Genomic DNA, 17,041 nt, shown 5'->3' with positions numbered 1-17,041 from the left:
TTTTTTTTCTACAAAGGAAAAAGTGAGACACCCATTTTCATCCTTGATTAGGAAAATCTTCCATTCATTCTATATTAATTAAATTTTAAATATAAATTATTGAGATCTTGACTATACATTTTAAATGTCCTATTTATTAACCTTCAAATTTTGCCTTTTTCTATTCTCCTATGAACAAGCACACATTAAGCAAACAAACAATAACAAAACCAAGGAAAACTCAAAAGCAGCTAATTTTCCTAATGACCAAGTCATGAGATATCGCCAACCTTATGGCTTGCAGCCTAATCTCTAATTCTAAAGTATTTAAGTAATATAGTCACATGTTCCCCCATTTCGCTCCCCAGTCCAACCCTGCATAGGACTGTCAACTAGATTCCAGTTTACAATAAGTGCCAAGGGGATTTTCCCCCAAGCAAGGTGTCATGTTAACGTTTCTTAGGATATATTTTATAAGACAAAAACCAACAGCAAAACATACCATCTAATTAAAATTCCGAATGTAAGTTTAAATACATATAGTTTGCACAAAATTCCTATCGGCTTTTCCCACATAATATGATGAAAAAATTAGTATGATCTCTTATTTTGAGGAAAAGTAGCATAAACGTGATTTTTTCATCTAAAGACGATATTATGAAAATAACAAAGTCACCAAAAGATGGAAGATGAATCTATCAGTGGCTATATGCTAGAGTGATCTTTTAAAATATATTTAAAAGTAGTATGTCTAAAAGCTCCAGATTAATGGGCAGTATCTAATTACGAGCATCACTCATCAAAAATTAGCACAAGCAAACTAGCACAAAACGATTTAAGTGAAAGTAGAGCACTCATTACTAAAGGTCAAGATAGTGGGTTAGTACTGAATCCATATCCCAATTCATCATTTACCAGATTTAGAAACAATCTGGAGAACAGTCAGAAAGCAAAAATCCATCATTTGTAATCTATTTCTTCATTTCTTTTGCAAAATCATCAGGACTGATTCAGGCACCGCTCCAGCCCGTGAAATGCTGGAAAGAGCGTGCACCTGCCAAGCTCAGTGCAGAAAGCACACAGAACAAGAGGGAGGGGAGAGGAGAGATTAGTGACTTGCTGCTTTGGGAAGCAAAGAACTCATTCTATTGTGGGTTGATCCTTTGACACAATCCCACCCAGTGTCCTTACCAAAATACCACCCACAAGAAATCCTGTTTCCCTTGGGAGGGGTTATAAGCTTGAAGAACCGAGTATCTGAGGAACTAGCCGGCTCAGGGAAGGGGGAGTGGTTGGAAGAATTCAAGTGACCCTGTGACGTCAGGAAGAAGCCGAGGTTTAAGGAATGGAGTGGAACTCACCGGGCTGCACAGTTGTCAAAGGTCAAAGGGCATAGCCTTGCAGGCTCCCCAGATGCAGGAAAAATGAAACGCCCCTCCTGAGCTCTCAATGTAAAGCAGAAGTCCAGGGGCTCAGTTGTTTCTGCCTCTGACGCCAGGGACAAGCCCTACCATGCACAGTCTTGGCAATAGTCAAAAGCAAGACCCGCCCGATTTCAGAGCCTTAGCTCGGGAATCCCCTAATACTCCTTCCCCCTACCCCCTCCCGCGCCGGAGGCCACAGACACCTTCATCTTCACTCCCCACCTTCTCCTGGCCCTCTCGCTCTTAACAGCATCGGTCTCCATGGCGACCTGAGACCGCAGCTCCCATTGGCTTGTTCAATATGAGGGTCGGGCCAATGAGGAGGGCCGGCCCTCTCCTTCCGCCCAATGGGGCGGGCGCGCAGCCTGCCTGGGGACGGCGGCGTGCTGACGTTCCCGGGTGCCGGGACTGGCCGGGCGGGCGGGCTGGCGGCGGGGCGGCGGCCTCCGAGCAGTCTGAGTGGCTCCGGGGCTGAGTGCGCGTGGACGCTGGCCGCGGCGGCGGCACTATGGGCACGGGGTAGAGGCGAGCTGCCGCCGCCACCGGGGTGGTGGGAGAGCCTCTCCGGGGGAGGGGGCGGGTGGGGAGGGAGGGGCGGGCAGCGGCGCGGTTGCCGCACTTCGGCCAGTTTGCTCCGGTGCCGCAGCGGCGACCCTTCGGTGCGGATGTCCCTGCTTCCCGGAGCGACGATGACCTCCGTCTGAGCTGGAAAGTAAGTGCGCGGCGCTGGCGGGAGGGCGCGGGGCTCCGGGGCGCGAGCTGCCCAGAGCGCGCCGAGCCGGGACCTGGCGACGGCCGGGCGCCCCCCGCGGCTCCCCGGCCGCGGTCGCTCCGTCCCCGCCGCGTGCTCCACCATCCTGCCCGCCTCTCCCCTCCCCCTCGCCGGCGCACAACTTTGCCCCGCACGGTTCTACACTGCTGCTTCTCCGGCACCGCGCCACCGCTTCCCGAACTTGAGCCCCGCGGCTCCCGCGCGCCGTCGCTCGCGCCGGAGGCCGGTAGTCTGTCGGTCTGTCCCTCGTTCCTCAGAAGCAACCGCTTACCGCTGCCTCCCACGCCCGCCCCGCGTGTCGCCCCGGCCCTTGAAGCCGCACTGGTGCTTGTGGAGACCGCCGCGGGTTCAGGGTTCCCAGCTCGCGGCAGCAAACCGCACGCTCCTCCCTCGCGGGCGCCCTAGCTCCAAGGCTACGGGCCGCCCTCCCGCACCGCCCTGCCTCCTCGCGGTGCCAGGAGTTGGAGCGGGGCCGCTGCACCCATCGGAGGATCGGGGGTCCCTGTCCCCTCCTGCTCCTTGGGAAACGAGGGGACCAGCGGCGGGGCCGGGATCTGTCGGTGTGGTGGCTGAGTGCGACACCCCGCGAGCGCAGGCAGCGGAGGCGCCGCGGTTGCTCCGGGCGCCGCGATAGGCAGGTGTGTGTGTGTGTGTGTGTGTGTGTGTCTGTGTGTGTGTGTGTCCAACGGCGACGCGCGCTGCCAGCTCGTAGGCTGGCGACAGATTGTGCTGGAATGCAAGGAATGCACCAGGGACAGAGTCCGCACGGGCCACGGTCGCACTAGCGCCTTGCCGGCCCTGCTTTCCCCGCGCAGCCAGAGGTCACGGAGCATCTTCAGAGCTGGTGAGCTTCATTCACTCTCCTGCCTTCGCTTCTCTCCCTGCGGCAGAGGGTGGCGGAGAGGGAAGAGTGGTAGTTTCTTGGGGCTCTAGCCTATGGTTCTGGGCTTTTGCTGCATTGGCCCCCAGGACCATGAATTTGGGTGTCAGTGTAGCCAAGGTTATTATTGATCGTTGCACAAGGCTCTTGACAAGTTTGGTTTTGCAAGGTTTGGATAGAGCATTTTTTTTTAAACTAGGATTTTCTGAGTACCCGCAGAGACAGAGGGCCGAACGTTCTTGAGTGACTAGCTTGCAGCTAACATATTTTAGCTGTATCAGAAAACGCCTTTTGGTGCTCCAGGTCCGGGCTGTACTGCGAGAAATCTTGAATGCATCACTGCTGTCATAAGGGTTGGAATATTTCCCCTCGTCATACTGGGCTGTGTTTAGGCCTCGTATAATACATAATGAATAGGAACAGAGCAGCAGTGTTTGGCCAGCGATGGGACAGATAGAACTGTCTGGTACAGTGAAATTCGGGGCGTGTAAGTTACCACTGCAAGTAACCCGGAGACATCACAGTCATGTATATTTCAGGATGTAATTTATTAGTGGAAAGGGCCATTTGTCTCTCTGTCACCGAGTTTCACTGAATAAAAAGCACAGTCCTACAACTTTTAAAGCTTGGTAAATATGTATAAAATTAATAATGGCTACTATATATATTTTGGTCAGTTAATACAAAAAGGCAAAAATTTGACATATGCTCTCCCAGAACCGGGATTCGGTTTTTGCTTTTGAGAAAGTAGAATTCGCCTCTTTTTAGATGGAGTGTATTGCGTGGAAGTATCTTCTTTTATGATACCTGAGAAACAGTTGTGGAAAATGGCAACGTGAAAGCAAGAACAATGCCTGGAGGAACTGCTTCTAAGCTTGCCTTGTGTACTTTTCATTCCACGCTGTTTGCTTTGAAGGTTGCGGGTACTATAAAACCCTCTGCACTTGGTTATTTTGTATCCAATTCAGTAAAAGAAGTCAGTTGTTCAGCCAGTCTCCCGGTCTTCCGACCCCTACTTTGCATGCATCAAGGACATTGAAAAGTCTGCGGGCATTTTAGTTAAGACCCAAGGGAGATGAAATGAAAGGTTGTGTCTTCTAGTTGTTACATTGTTTTTCAGGTATGTCTGTAATCAGTGAACCTTCTAATTTAGAGGGTTAATTCGCTACAGTAACAATAAGGAGGATTTTGGGAAGTGTTTGTAAATGCCTACAGGAAACTTTTATTATGTAACAATACATTATAACAGCTTAACTCTTGCTCGTTTAATTGGACTTCAAGATTGGAAAGTTAAAGCAGAAGGAGGAGGTAGGTTCTGCAGCTCAGTGGTTGCCATTTACTTGGCGTGTGTGAGGCCCCAAGCCCATTCCCTGCTCTTACTCCCCAAAACGTAAAAGGGAATTTAGTTTCTCTGATGCATCAGAAATGAAAAAAATTTTTTCAAGTATGCAGAGTGTATATGAGCATGATTGATTGGGCAGTTAAGTTTCACCTGCTTCAGGTAAAAGCAGGCTTTCAATGGGAAATGCATCCTGTTTGTTAGGAAGGCTTAATCTATAATCTTAATCATAATCTATAATCATTGGGAATATCAAACTGTTTTGGCCAAAGCCTTTACCTTCTATTATATAAGGAGAAGGTGCTGCATTTGGCATGTGAATGCTGCAGGGAAGACTCCGGAATGAGAGGGATTAAATATAGTGCTGATTCTTACCACTAATGTTTTTGGAAGGAGGTAGAGTAGCAGGGAAATGTTGGCAAGCCTAAAAGAAGGAGCAGCTGCTGCTGAGCCAGGGAGAAAGTCACACGCATTGTTGCTGCATTTACAGGCTGCATAAAGCAAGATAATCCCGTGAATGGATCTGACATAATATAAGTTTAAAGAACCCGCTACCCATTTCAATCTAATAAAAACCCGAGCAATTGTATAACCTTGAGAGTTCAGATTAAGTCTGCATTAAATCATAACTGCAATTTTATTTCTTCTTTGTAGAAATTGGCAAAATAAATTTAAAAAATTTAAATTACTTAAGTTGATTTTTAAAAATCTAGTTGTCATCTTTTAAACAGAAAGGTGGCTCCCCTGCCCCACCCACCCCCCGGTGTTATACAGAGATCTGTTTTAAATAGATTTTCATAGCTGGCATGTTACCAGCCACCTGGCAAATTGTGACCCTTACCTGACTCCTTTCAAAATCAAGATCACTTTGAGAATGGCCTGTATTCTGATGCTTTTAATTTACTTTGAGAAATAGCTCCTTGCTTAAGTGGAAAACAGCTCTCTCTTTCAGTTGATGGAAAATAGAGTTTGTCGTAGGGTTGTTCTAGAACATAAACATCCATGGAGTTGTACGCCCCTTTGGAGAGTTGCCCTCAGCTTTCTGGGATGACTCCTTCTTCCATATGGCAAATTAGCTCTAGTACCTTTCTGCCTTGAAGGGGAAGATGGCTCTGAAACGGAACACCAGCGGATAAGATGCATTTGGAGAATCAAGTAACTGTTTCATGGCCAAACCTTAACCGCAGATGGTCGGGCCAGAGAAAGGTAAAACTGTAAGGGCCATGGATATCAGGCTTCACGTGGGTGCAGAGAGTGGAGCGGCGGCCACGAGCTGGTCATCTTCATGCCGGGCATGAGAATCCAGTAAGGGGATCAGGCCTGATGATGCCAAGACCTCCAGCTATGGTTGTGATGGGCTCACAGCCCTGGAGTGCGTCTCACATTGCCGCTTAATAATTCAGTGGAATTCTCTCAGTCTTTGGGGGTGTGTTACCGTGACTACATGGGGTGTGTGTGACAAGAAGGTACACCTCAGTTATATATGGAACTGCTTTGCTGCACCTATTTGTTGGCTGAATTGCCTTTTTTTTTTCCTGTCATGGCTTAGACTTCCTGTTACCTGATTTGCTAATAAATGTCGGTCACATCGCTTGTCATTTTATTATTCATAGCCTTGATAACATAGTTATAATGTGGCTCATAATGATTCATAGCTGATGGTAAATTGTCAATAGGGGTTGAATTATAAAGTTTTAATGGTATAAAATATGTAAAATATGGAAGTCTCAGAACTCCTAGGCATTTTTCTGGTGCCAAATAGTGCCTGGTTGGATAGATGATGGATGTTGTAGCTAGCCCCCCAACCCCCCAAGCTTAGAGCTGCCAATGGAGTATGTAGAGGGAGAGCAGAGGAGGCAGTAAGTCTTTCCGTGACAGCCTCAGTGTGAACGATTTCTCCTGTTAGTGTCTTAGTTATGGTTTCTATTGCTGCGACAAAACACCATGACCAAAAAGCAAGTCGGGAAGGAAAGGGTTGATTTGGCTTATGCTTCCACATTGCTGGTCATGATCAAAGGAAGTCAAATAGGGCAGGAACCTGGAGGTAGGAGCTGATGCGGAGGCCATGGACGGGTGCTTGCTCAGCTTCCTTTCTTATAGAAGCCTGGACCACCAACCCAGAGATCACACCACCCACAATGGGCAGCCCTGCCCGACCACCAGTCACTAATTAAGAAACTGTCTTTCAGGCAGATATTAGGGAGGCATCTTCTCACCTGAGGTTTCCTCCCTTCAGGTGACTCTTCAAGCTGACATAAGACTAGCCAGCACAGTTAGCCTCTGTATTACACATGAATTCAGTGATTGTGATCCTGCGCTATCAGCACCATCACGTTTGTCTGGTTGGAGGAGAGGAAGCCCTGTTAAGGGGACTAAGGCCATTTACCTAGAGTGTAGACGTGTTGACTAGCGTCTGGATAGAGTTGCGCGTATTGCGTCATAAAATGCTGCTGTGTAAAAGTGTGGTTGCAGTTGAACTGAGGCCATCCAGGTACAGTGGAGGCTTTTGGATCCTGCTCTTGGAACTCGAAATGAAATTTTTCATAGAAATTCATCAGTACACGTAACAAACTTTGAAACCCTAGATGGATGGGATCTGGACATCTGACCAGTTGTACAGACTTCACAGGTGCTCAATCCTCTTTTATATTCCAAACTCAAGAGATGTAAATTGGGAGGCAGAATGAGATGGTCTGGTACTAAACTTTACCACTTTGACAAACTCTTAGCATTTGGGATATCCTCCTTGGATACCAATGATCCAAACTTCAAATTTCCTAAGTATACATATAGATCATCTTGTTCCCCTTCATGTCCCAAGTCATAACAACAGAAAAGTTGAGGTCTTACCCTGAAGCGTAGGCTAGCCTGGAACTCATTGTACAGCTTAGGCTGGTCTCAAGCTCAGGGCAATCCTCCTGTCTTCAGAGTAATGAGATTATAGGCATGAGCCACCCACCTGGCTTCCCACCCTCCTAACATAACAGTCTTACTATGCAGTTCTGGCTGTTCTCTGTAGACTCACTCTGAACATGAGAATGGCCTCGAACTCACAGACATCTGCCTGCCTCTGCCTCCTGAGTACTGAGATTAAAGGCGTGACCACTATGCTCAGCCTGCCGGCAAAATATTAAGAATTTCCTTCATGTTAATGACATTGTGTGTGTGTGTGTGTGTGTGTGTGTTGGGTATAAGGGTACATAATTGTGCGATGGCACCTTTGTGGAGGTCAGGGGACATCTTGCTTCTCATGTTCTACTCTGTAAGTTTGGGCATTGCATGTAGTCAGCTAGCAGGTGGCTTTACCTGCTAGGCCATCTCCTCTCCCTGATTGCTGGCCCTAGCTTTGGTGGAGTTGGCTTTTTTTCTTTCCCGCATTTGTTTGTTTGATTTTGGTTTCTGTTTTTCAATAGTATTTAGAGGATTGAGGAGAGAAGTTAGATCATAAATGTTTCCAAGTTCTCACCCACAACTCACAGCTCAGTTCAAGGTTAACTGTAGGACTTGCTAGTGGGTGAGGCTCCTGGAAGTACCCCCAAGGGATGTGTCATCATTAACAGCCAGAGGTCATTCAGTTCTGGCACTGTGGTTCATCTTTTGGTCTAATTTTGGTCATCTGTAAAATGGAGTGCTCTGAGTACCCACCTTATGGTGACTGTGAGGTTTAAATGTGTTAGCATATGCGAAGTCTGTACAAGACCTGGCTCAGCACTTAAATATGTCATTCCTTTTCTTATGGTGTTGCTTTCTAAGACCCTCTCTGGCATCTACTGTAGGTAGGCCAAGTGACTGGCTGGCCTTCAGAGCTACAGCCAATTGACTATGGACATAAAGTAGATTGAGGGAAAAATAAACTACTCCAAACATTTGAAAAGTAGTTTATGCAAGCCAACAGACGGTGGTTTGTAAAGATATCAAGAGGCCCTAGTTCTGGTTGTGGCTCTGCCACCAGGCAAGTATGTCCCTTGAGCTAATCACTAACTCCCCTGGGCGAGTTAGTTTTCTTATGAAAAGTAGGAGCTGACTATGTTCTCTTGAGTATTTCTACTACTTACGTTCACAGATCTTAGAGCATTAAGCATTTTCTTTCTGTAACATTTCTTTCCTCAGCAAGAATGTGCTGTCTTCTTAAGAATTTATTATATTACAATTTACCCTTTGGCATAAAGGGACAACATTTAAGTTGTAGGCCTGAAATGCTCAGCTCCCGGTGACACAGGTGTGCAGAGGACATCCATCTAGAATTGCGGGTGTGGGGTGGCAGCGCTGAGGTGTGGAATGAAGGGGGACATAGAGGCTCAGGAAGGCAGCAGCCAGCTCTAGGGATGCTGCGCACTGCCAACCGTTTGCCACAGCTCTACCCTTAGGGCCCATTTGTTAACCACCAGCCCCCATTGCGCATTGGAGCTTCAACCGAATTTTCCAGACGTGAAATAGAAGCATAGGGGAACAAAGGATAGTAGCTCAAGTGAACTAATCTTGCTGGCATGAGGAAGTGCCTCTTATTATTTGCTTGGATGATTTGATTAGCCTCAAGGAAATTCAACAGATAGGGCATACAATTGTTCCTCTGAAAAGATATTTTCTGTGACTCCTTCATGTTCATAAGGACTTCCTGGTCCATATTTCGTACAGTGTGGACTCTTTAAACCCAACTCTTAATCCTTACATATAGTCTGCTTATCGGCATTCAGAAATTAAGGTGAATTTCAACTGGACGGCCCAACTTAGTTTTGTGTTCTTCAGTAAGAAGAGAAAACAGTGAATTTAATGGAGAGAATGTATCCCATGTTCTGCTCTCCTTCATAAATGTGTGGTGGGCTGGAGGTGGCAGCTGAAACACTGATGTGTGTACACTTTTCAAGTATTAGCTCGAAAAGCTCCGAAGTTGGCCATTTTCCTTAATGTCTTGTTTTCAAAGGGCAAATGAATAACACAGATGCACTACTACTATATTAGACTTCTTGGTGTCATATCAAAGTAACACTTGGAAAGGCCATTTGGTGCCTGTACCTTTACAGAAAACATAAATACTCATCCAAAATGAAAGTTAAGAATAATTAAACTTTGCAATGAAGACAACTTTGTTTTTGGATTCCCTTGACCACACAGGAGACACAGGTGAGTTAGCAGTAACTTTTAACCCTATATGCAACCAGGGATCTTAGCAAGGAGACTGCAGACAAGTCATGGTTCCGACGTGAGTTGGCGCCCTCCCGTCTGTGGGGTATTGTTACAGCAGTTTGGATAGCTCACATTCAAAAAGGCGCTTCTTATGGAGAGTGATCTGTTTTCCTTTACTTTGGTCAACATCTGTGAGGTGTCTTCTGTGTGAGATTCTGCCGGGCCTCAGGAGTGGCAGCAGAAGGGAGCACCGTGGGCTATGTGGAATCTGTCTTTTAGGGATTCTTCTCAAGTTTCATAGCCTGGTTAGGGAAGGTGAGACCCGTGGACCAAAGCCTAACAACCTACCCATCTTGGTTTATAAACAGACCTGTAAAATTGTTGATCCGTGTTAAGGATGAGCTGTAAAGTGAGTAGAATTTAGCTTTTATTTCTTCTCGATTGCATGTTTATTAGTTGATAGATTATTCAGATCTAAGGAGTCTGATGGGCTGTCCACTGTCATTGGCTTTATTTGTAAAAGGCTTCCAGCAATAAGGTAGTGACATCAGACAAGTTGCCGTCATAAATCTGATTACATCTCTGGAAACGAATTTACTCATTGCTACTGTAAATAATTAACCGTAGTGAAAATGCCATAATTGTGGCAGAGTAACTGATGACTTGAGACTTGCCCTTTAGTAAGTTCTTATTTTCTGAAAAAAGTACCCCAATTTAGTGTGTTTTGTGGTTTCTTTCTTCTTGTGTGCAATTTATAAGTCTTTCTAAGTCTGAACTTACTATTAATAATAGTCTCTTCCATTGCCACACATAAACAAAAGAATGATTTAAAATCTCACAAGACGTCCATTAGAATGAATAGTCCCATTGAATCCTACCTTGACTCTTAGACTCAAGCACAGAGGGAAAATTTCTAGTTATTGTCATCTATTGAATAAGCAACAAGGGACAATTTTAATACAACAATAAGGAATCAGAAATGTTGCCTGGACTTTACAAGGACAGCTATTAATTTGAGACTGGTGAAAAAAAACTTTGCTGTTAAATGCCCAGCTTAGTTCTTTGCAGATAAAAATATGTCAGTCTGTAATCTGTCACCCATTGTCAAGTATCAGTTTTTCAAAATGGTCTTCAGAATTTAAAAGACGGTTTTCAACAGATTAATTGAGTCAGTGATTCACCTATTGTGGCATCCAGTGACTATGTGTCAGCTCATGGGCGAATGGTTCTTCCCCCATAACCTATTCGGCAGCAGGGATTCAGGTCTTCCTGTGACTAATCTTGAACCCTATGGGATAAAGAATCAAGGAATGAGTTACAAACATTTGCCTATGCTTTTCAACAATTCCTTCTTTTTTAGGTTGCTTTGGTAAACTGAGACCTGTGTTTATAGTGCATGATGCTTCAGTGAAAGCCTTCATTTTTTTTCCATTTAAAAAAAATTTCTTTTTTAGCCATTTACTAGATAAGGAATTCATTTGTCAATTTCCCTGGTAACAGAATTAATTAGAAAGATTCAACCAGATTGATTCATCTTCATGTAACCCTAATAGTTTGGATTATAACTATGGAGATATAAAGCTTTTTCTGAAACTATCAGTAGGCAGCTGTCAGGTGCCAGGACCAGCGTGGTCGGGTTTTGGAAATTTGATACTGAGCAAACTTGATAGCTTGTCTCTCGTGACTTAGTGTAGTATGTATGCCTTAACTGAATGCTTGGGACCAGAAACGTTTAGATTTTGGAGCTGTTCTTTTCATTTGTAATATCTGAATAGACTTTACTAGTTAAACACCCCACCTGAAAATGCAAACTAAAAATTGTTCCAAAATCTACAACTTTAGAAAATTATTAGGAATATTTTAAATATATTCTTTGACAGTCTCACACATATGTGCAAAGTATCTTGAAACTTAGCACGCAAGAAGATCTATGCATTTATTTGTATGTGTGTGCCTGAGTGTGTGCATGTGTATTGAGTGTGTGCAGGTGCTTTTCAAGTCCAGAAGTGGGAGCTGGATCCCCTGGACGGGAGGTACCAGTGGCTGTGTGGGTGCTGGGAAACAAAGCCAAGACTCTACACGAGCAGCGCGTTCTCTTAACTGTTGTACCTTCTCCCCAGCTTTCTAAACTTAGAACTTTTGGGTACCAGCATCATACTGAAAGGATTCAGTTTAGAGAATTTAATTTCAGATCTTCAGATAAGGAATTCTCAACCTGTAGTACTTTTTGTATGTTTAAGATTAAAGACAAAAACACATACAACGTCTAGAGTTTTTAGAAGGAAAATGTTATTAAATCCTAAGTATATCATTGGCACTAAAATTATGCAAATCAAATGAGAATCTACATATCTTGTTTTGGCCCTGTCAAGTAAGCCAAACCAAACCTTTAATAGTGTCATTAGAAACATTCTTTTGCATCTTATGGTCTTTTCCTTGGGTATTTAATGTAATGAAGTTTGAATACGTTTCTTCTGAAGAAACCCTCCAGAGACAGGGCTTCTCTGTGTAGCCCTGGCTGTCCTAGAACTCATTATGTAGACCAGACTGGCCTAGAACTCAGAGATCTGCCTACCCCTCACTCCTGAGTGCTGGGACTAAAAGCATGGATCACTACTGTCCAATATATCTTCCTCATGTTCCTGTTCGTACAAGGTCTTGATGCATAGCCTGGGCCAATCTTGAACTTGATATTCTCCTGCCTTCCCCTCTGCAATGCTGGTAACAGTCATGCTCAAGTATAGTTAATTAAATTCTTTGTGTGTGTGTGTGTGTGTGTGTGTGTGTGTAGGTCAGACGGCACCCCCAAGTTTTGGTTGGTCCTCATCTTCCACCTTGTTTGAGAGGAGGTCCCTTTGTCATTTTTTTCACTGAGCATGCCAGACCTGTGAGCTTCTGGGAGGTGCTGTGCCCGCTTCCTTTCTTCCCGGAGGCACACTGCATCGCAGAGGCTCCTGCTGCAGCATGTTTTTCCGCTTTGTTTCTCCTTTGGGTTCCGGGCGTTCAGACTCACTGAACCATCTCCTCAACTCTTAATTGAAATTTCAGTTATGAGATGATTATGAGTTTACATGTATTTATGAAAAATAATACAGAAAAATCTGATAAAGCTTTTACCCAGGTTCCCTCCGTGCCTAGCATAGGTAACTGTAGTCCAGTGCTGACATAGACCCAGCAAGGACCCTGAACGTTTCCATCACTCACAGCTCCTCCCGTTACCTCTTGTAGGTATACCCACATCTGGGCAGCCCCCTTAATGCCTGGCACCTTTCACAATTGTATTATATATGATGATGCATGATAGTCTTACAAAGTAGAGAGGGCAGGGAGGACCCCATGGGTAAGTTGGTGGCCCCATCAGCCTGAAGACCTGGATTAGATCCTAGGAATCTGCCTACAAGGGAGCTCTCGGCCTTCTCTGTGAGCTCCAGGCCACTCAGAGACCCTGACTCAAAAACAATGGGGAAAGTGCCTGTAGAATGGCACTGGAGGTTGCCCTTTGGGCATCGCACACTTGCACAAATGTACAGAGCCACGTACACACGAAAACGTGTACACACACACACACACACACACACAAATAAAATGAACACATTTCATGCACTAGGCTAATAGGCCTGACCAGTATGATGTAAAATGAAGATGGTACCCTCCCTCGTGTGTGTTTCTACTGACCTCCCTTGTCAAGCTTTTAAAGCTGGGTGGGGCTCTTCCCTTTTCCTGAAACATTTTATAAAGCATTGTTTCTATTGCCCCCCCCCCCCATTGTTTTACGGGTTCTTGTGTACACTTTCTGTTAGAGGAAAATGCTGAAAGCATTTCTGGCCTAAATAGTCTTCATGGTCGTTATGTTAATCTAATTAGTTTTTAAAAATATCTTTTCTACCTTGATGTCAAGCATGTCTATTTCATAATTTAAAGTAACAGCATACATATTACTTAGCTGGTTTCATTCTTTGTTCCATATTGCTTCTGTTCATTTAAAAATGTTCATTATTAATATTTCAACCTTCTGAAATAAGATCTGAGATTATATACACTGACTCCTTAAGGAATCCTAAATTATAGCTATATGAGATGTTCCTTTGATGCTCCACTTTTCCTACATTTGTTGAGTGTAACCTTTTTTTCCCTCCCCGTCAATGATCCTGCCGACATGAAACCTTCCTTGGCCTTTCCTTCCACCCTGCTCCAGATGTAAGCCTTTCTTCTGTACTTGTCAACACCGTGTGCCCAGCTCTGTTATGCACATCTGTCACAGTGTGCTGTCCTTGTTTTCTTTACTGTTTCCTGGCTACTCTGTTAGCCTCAGGGGTTGGGGCTATGTCCCAGGCATCATTCTCATTCTCTCACCTAGCAGTATTCCTGACAGATAGTAAGCACCAGATGCTTGCTGTGAGTGAGGGGATAATTAAATTCTTTGTTTACACCCTTAGAGACTGCCCTTTCCTCTGGCTCCAGTATCTCTTCATTGATTATCCTAAAGGATCATATTCAGACTTCTAGAATGCCATTTAAGGCCCTTCATTGTCAAAATCTAATCTTGTTTTTTGAGACCGGGTCTCTCTATGTAGCCCTGACTGACTTGGAACTCACAGCGATCCACCTGCCTCTGCTTCACTAGTGCTGGGATTAAAGTTGTGAGCCACCATTCATGATCCTTCCTTTCTGCTTACTGTTTCCCATCTTCTCCCAACGTGTGCAGAATGCCTCAATCCGCCAGTACCTCATTCCAATCCCACCCCTTCTGTTTGGCCTAAGGATGGAACTCTGGTCATCAGGTGATGGAGGAATGTCTATGTGTTACTTTCATTATTAATAAAGATACTGCCTGGCCCATTATCTGTAGCTTCTTATTGGTTGATTCTCATATCTTGCTTTAACCCATATTTAGTAATTTATATAGCACCACGAGGGGTAGCTTACCAGGAGATATCTTAACCTGAGTCCATCTCAGAGAGGAGAAGCATGGTGACTGCATATGGCGACTGCCTGAATTGTCTGCCCAACTCTGCTTCCTTATTCCCACAATTCTGTTCTGTCTACTCCGCCTACCTAATTTTCTGTCTCTTAAAGGGCCAAGGCAGTATCTTTATTAATAATGAAAGTAACACATAGACATTCCTCCATCATTCAGGCTTGGGCAAACACCTCTACCCACAGAACCATCACTCTCCTCTAGCAAATGCTTTTTTTTGCTTCTTCCCAGGCTTTTAATTATGATCCTCCCTTGATACTTTCTGTTGTTATATTGGACTTTGGTTTCTATTGGTTAGCCGTTCTTTGGCTGTTTGCTTCAAATAGAATGTGTTTTCGGGGGAGACGTGGTTCTTGTCTTTCACGTTATCCTAAGTGATTCATTTCGCGTTGAGGTGGCTGGAGAAATAGTGTTGTCTGGAGGGCAAGGTTAGCACCTAATTGAGATGGACTCAAAAGCACGGACTCATCTTCATCCTTGGCATTTGCTGAGGGCTCATGAGGTGCCAGTCTCTGGTGTATGCTGAGGTGTTTTGAAGACCCACAACAGACAGTACAAACATGAGTAGTGTTTGCTTCTCCAAGTTACCTTTTATTTTTATACTGTACTTGCTCATATCAAAGAGTTAAAGCTATAAACCATAAAACAAGCACATTTACTTATTGAAATTTTAATTTAAACAAAGGAAAAAGTGTGTGTGTGTTTGAAGCTCCCAGCTTGTGCTGTTCCATATGGTGCCATTGGCCTTATGAGCTACTTAAATTGAAAATGTGGTCCTGTACTCATACTAGCCAGATTGGAAGCCACATTGCAGAAAGTTCTAGTGGAAGTGGCATACAGAGGAATTGGGGCCATTTACAAGTAAATAAAAGTGTAGCTGCTTTGTAGACTAAGCAAGGTGACAGAGCCTTGTAGTTCCAGGGCACGCTATCACAGACACTTATTCTGGAGGTCCTAAGGGACTTAGAAGCCTTTTGCTGTGAGGGACCAGAATGGGAGACAGCAGAAAAATCAAAAAGAATTCTAGAAGTTTCTGTTCCTGAACTTGGGTACAGAGGCCAAATACACATACTCTTACCCGAAATCAGGCAGTAAATTGAGGAATGGCTTATGCATATACAAGGGTGTGTAATGTTAACATTGTTTTCATTGCTATCAAGCTTTTTGATATAGTTCATGTATTGTTACTTTGTGCATTAGTGTTTTATCTACATTTACATCCCTGTGCGGGTGCTGCCATGTGGGCGCTGGGACTAGAACCTGGGTCCTCTGCAAGAGCAGATGCTCTTACTGTCGCTGAGGACTCTGTCCAGCTGCTCTCTTCTGCCACTCTCATCGCCGGTTATATGCAGCAGACCTTGAGCTTTCCAGTTTCTTGCTTCCCACCCCGGCTGAGACCTGCAGGAACAGAAATGGCAGAGACCTTAACTTCAAGGAGCTTTGGTTAAAGATTATACAAGATTCTGGGGACAAAAGGAGGAGGAAATTATTGTCCTGCCTTTAATTTGCAGCTTTACTTTGGAAATCAAGCTGAAAACACTCCTCAGCACACATGAAAACCATTATACAAGAGCAAGGTGCCCCACAATGTTCATTTAGTATGCAGAGGGCCACCCTGCATCACAGCCACAGGGAAGGCAGAACTTCGCTTCCTCTTGTTTTTTTCTCTTTAATCTGGTTTGAAAATTTCCGTAAACTAGGTTCATGGCAAACGGTAAAATACAGTATGAGTTGCCTCAAATACTTGGGTTTTAAAATTTAAGCTTCTAATATGGAAAATGTGACAGGAGTCTCCTCTGTCACCTGTGTCTTATTTTGTATGGTTGCAAAAGGTGAGATGGTGCACCAGAGGTGCGGGGTGAGAGTGTGCAGGACCCTCTGTCTCAGTTGGGTTATAAAATGATCAGGACTGAGAGGATCAGCCTAAAGAAAATGACCTACTCGACCTGTTTTGGTCCGGCTTAACTTCCGGTCGTGTACTGAAGCAGGGAAAGAGCTGAGGAAGAGTGTGTTTGCAGTTCACCTCCTCGGGAGCATTTCCTTAGGGATCTTTTAAGATGTTGGCTACCTGTAGAATGAGACGGAATAATTTAGGCGTGTTTAATTTTTCAGTAATCAGAAAGCGTTTCATGCCTTTGTTAAGTTTTATGGCGTCTCTAAAATAGGAATTACTTTGCAGTGACTAGTTCTTCCTCTCTTTGAAATAATACTTAGTTCAGTAAGTGACAGTTAATGGAGGAAAGTCATTGTCTCGGCCCATAGCTGTGAATAAGAACACGCACACAGGCACTCATTGATATTTCAGTCAGATGGAGCAGAAGAGGAGAGTGCCTTGCTTACAGCTTGTCTCCTTCGTGTGCACCAGCATGTGGCTGCAGTGCTGTGCACACGTTGAAATACAGCACATAGCTTCATGTCAGCACTCGAAGGCTTTTTTTAAACAATGAGCAAAATGTTAGACATTTCAATGTGAATAGCTCTCACGATCCAGAAAACATGAGCAGACAATCTAATTGTTCTTGACTATAAAAATCAAGTCTGATAT

At 44.5% G+C, this 17,041-nt stretch overlaps 1 protein-coding gene across 16 annotated transcripts in view; it reads left to right on the top strand.

Annotated features, from left to right (window-relative positions):
- The first annotated feature begins 1,997 nt into the window (after window positions 1-1,997).
- The window catches only part of Pkp4 (plakophilin 4), a 208,534-nt gene continuing 193,490 nt past the window's right edge, over window positions 1,998-17,041 (top strand). For 14 of the 16 annotated variants that reach the window (XM_038336226.1, XM_038336235.1, XM_038336233.1 and 11 more), the window contains exon 1: window positions 1,998-2,115. The gene's annotated coding sequence lies outside the window, so the exon portion shown is untranslated. The remainder of the gene's footprint in view (window positions 2,116-17,041) is intronic. The other 2 variants (XM_038336229.1, XM_038336230.1) reach the window with 1 other exon arrangement.

This window comes from Arvicola amphibius, chromosome 7 (genome assembly GCF_903992535.2).
Source record: "Arvicola amphibius chromosome 7, mArvAmp1.2, whole genome shotgun sequence".
Lineage (NCBI taxonomy): Eukaryota > Metazoa > Chordata > Mammalia > Rodentia > Cricetidae > Arvicola > Arvicola amphibius.
Note: the sequence above shows the minus strand (reverse complement) of the source record. Positions and strands in the feature narration are given on the sequence as shown.